The sequence below is a fragment of the Schistocerca cancellata genome, chromosome 10, assembly GCF_023864275.1.
Source record: "Schistocerca cancellata isolate TAMUIC-IGC-003103 chromosome 10, iqSchCanc2.1, whole genome shotgun sequence".
Taxonomy (NCBI): domain Eukaryota; kingdom Metazoa; phylum Arthropoda; class Insecta; order Orthoptera; family Acrididae; genus Schistocerca; species Schistocerca cancellata.
Window position 1 is genome coordinate 38290692 of NC_064635.1, and position 3486 is coordinate 38294177.

A 3486-nucleotide genomic window follows, 5' to 3' on the forward strand; every position below is an offset into this window, starting at 1 on the left:
AGAGCAATTCGTGGATAGCGATTTCATCTTTCAATTCAATCGACTACCTGTTCACAATGCACGACCTGTAGCGGAGTGGTTACACGGCAATAACATCCCTGTATGGACTGGCCTGCACAGAGTCCTGACCTGAATCCTACTGAAAACCTTTGGGATGTTTTGGAACGGCGACTTCGTGACAGGCCTCACCGACCGACATCGACACCTCTCCTCTTTGAAGCACTCCGTGAAGAATGGGCTTCCATTCCCCAAGAAACCTTCCAGTATCTGACTGAATGTATGTGGAAGCTGTCATCGACGCTAAAGGTGAGCCAACACTATACTGAATTTCAGCATTACCGACAGAGGGCGCCACGAGCTTGTAAATCATTTTCAGCCAGCTGTCCGGATACTTTTGATCACATAGTCTATTAAGGGTGATTCAGTTGCCCATACCGAAATTGTCTGACGCAACGCAACAAACGTGTTAAGTAGTCATAAGCTTAATATTCCCCTGCTGGATCGCTGTACGGTGCTAATTTTCAGCAGGCTCATCTTCCAAACGCTTCTGAACCCACCTGATTGCGGTTTAGACCCTTAGCAAAACATCAGTCCTTTAAATCATTCGTCTATGTCCATTGACATGTAACTATGTTAATATGTGACTGGATGTAACAAAGAGCGTAATAAAAGCATATTCCCAGCAATGTAGCATTGCACGTGTTGAGGGTTGCAAGAAACGAGATCGGCAGGGGGAGATAAATCATCCTGTATACAGAGCATGAACGGCATCACATACTGAGTGAGCACTGTCAAGGGCCGGCCGGTGTGGCCAAGCGGTTAAAGGCGCTACAGTCTGGAACCGCGTGACCGCTACGGTCGCAGGTTCGAATCCTGCCTCGGGCATGGATGTGTGTGATGTCCTTAGGTTAGTTAGGTTTAAGTAGTTCTAAGTTCTAGGGGACTGATGACCTTAGAAGTTAAGTCCCATAGTACTCAGAGCCATTTGAACCATTTTGACCCACTGTCAAGGTCATGGAGGTGTCTGGTACTTGCGTGAGACAGAGTCATTGGCACGTGTCAGACTTTGAAAAGGGACTCATTGGGGATCACCATTTGGTTGGCTCGTCGAATATTGCAGTTTATAGATTTGTGGAGCATTCAGGTATGACAATGGCCTAGTGCTGGACTGCGTGGGAGTGTGATGACAGGCATATTCGTCGCCAAGTTTACAGTTGACCATATGTCGCAAGGCAAAAGAGGATCGCGTATCGAGCCATTTGACAAGTAATTGACTCCCTGCTACATTCTGCGCCATCTGGTACCACTGGAAAAAGGCTAGCAGAGCCAGACTGGGAAACTACCATCCCATATGTAGGCTGCCGTTAACACCACAACACAGATTACTGAGTTTGGAGTAGTGCTGTAAGAGGGAAGTTTGACTGCTGATGAATCGCGTCACATTGTGTTCAGCAATGAATCCCGGTTCTGTACTAATGTTCAGCAATGGAGCCCAGTTCCACACTAACCTGGATGACCATGGTGGGCAAATGCGTCGTTGGTCTGGGGGCTGCAAAGTCATTTGACTCGATTTGGTAATCGCTGAAGTAATTACATACTTTCTCAGCCTTTGATGTTTCATTTTGTTTCCTCGTCCTCTTCTGGGCGCTTCACTTATTTTGTCTGGTGGTGTCGTTCCCCACTGAATGCAAGTCTGCTACGCTATATGATGCTATATAGCATTGAGCAATTATGTACACAATTTGTGTAGAGTCCATAGCAGGTTGATGTGTGAAGTTACCAACAGCAATTAGTACCCACAGGAAATGAGACCATTTCAGAGACTTTACCTGTCTCGTACAGATGAGATTTTATGTATGTGAACTGAATCAAAGTGTGAAAATTTGTACCAATGCTGGGAATTGACCTCGAACTCGGGTCTAATGCTCGATAGGCAGATGCGTTAGTCACTAAGCCACCTTGGCACAGCAGTTCACACAACTGCACGGATTGTCGTGGCACGCCTCCCTCCTTGACTCAGATTCTCAGTGCCACCCCAGTCTACTTTGGATCGAAGAAGGAGGCATGCCAGGGTAATCCATGCATCTGTATGAACTGGTGTGCGGTGGTGGTTTAGTGTGTAATGCATATGTCTAGAAAGCAGGAGACCTAGGTTCGATTTCTGGCGAATTTTCACTCGCTGCTTCAGTCGATATACATAAATGGTTCTAATTGCTCTAAGCACTATGAGACTTAACATCTGAGGTCATCAGTCCCCTAGACTTAGAGCTACTTAAACCTAACTAACCTAAAGACATCACACACGTCCATGTTCGAGGCAGGATTCGAACATGCGGGCGTTGCAGCCCAGTGGTTCCAGACTGAAGCGCCTAGAACCGCTCTGCCACAGAGGCCGGCCTATACACATAAAAAAGAGGAAATACCCAAAGACTCACGCCCACTGAAGAGAACTCATTACTGTAATGACGAAGTGTGAGAACAGTTGGAAGGCAACTCTTATAAACGCTGCCTTTAAATGGTCCTTTGCAGCTGTAAACAGTACTGGGAAGGCTTAATCTCATCTGGCTGGAACACCAGATTAAGTTTCTCTGCTCAATGGTACTCAGTCTGTACGATTCCGAGTCACCAGTGTACAAGTCGTACTTATGATGCCAGAGTCACATCCATTGTTGTTTGGACTGCATTAATAAGAGCCTCAAGAGTCCATCTCGACAACTTGGTGAAAATGAAGCATTAATGCCCATCTCACCTGCTGACTGGGACACCAGTTTCATGACTACTGAATTGTGCAGTCTATTTCTCTCTGGAACGCCAAGATCCGCACCTGCTGCACCATGATGTGGAGTCCGTGTGACCGCAGGCCTGAATAAGCAACTGGTGGCTGAGTCTTCAGGCTTAAGTCATTTGTGATTCATACTACTGAATGAGACCTGTTGTTTCTGTTTTTCAGCTAATATCTGAGAAACTAGATCCCAATGTATTGAACGTTATTGTTCAGAGTCTCTTAATAAAAACTGTCAGTAGCTCGGCGCCTCAATTGCTGCGTTGGAAATCAATTTGATGACTGTTTCCCCATGTTGAGCATCTCGGCCACTGGATGGGGTGCCAGACCCAGGACTGCTGACTTGTGCTTTCCAGCATATGACACCATGAACCTTCAGTGTCCAGCTCGAGTGGTGATAGAGGTAGCAGACATAGGTCCACTGGATTCTGTTGTTTTCTGACTTTGTGAACCTGAGACCATCCTGTTCACCTCTACTAAGGCCTGGGACGCCTGATCCAAGACTGCTGCGCTGCGTTGTCTGGGATGGGTGCTCTCTGCATCCCTTTTAATTCATCGTAAAATGTCATATCCACACCTACTAGCTTGTGTTGTCCAGACTCTGTGACTGCAAGCATCCAGATCCATATCAACCGCTGATCAGGATGCCACAATCATTTCAGATCCAAACTGTCAGTGCCAACTCGGCTGCTGGCTATGGCGTC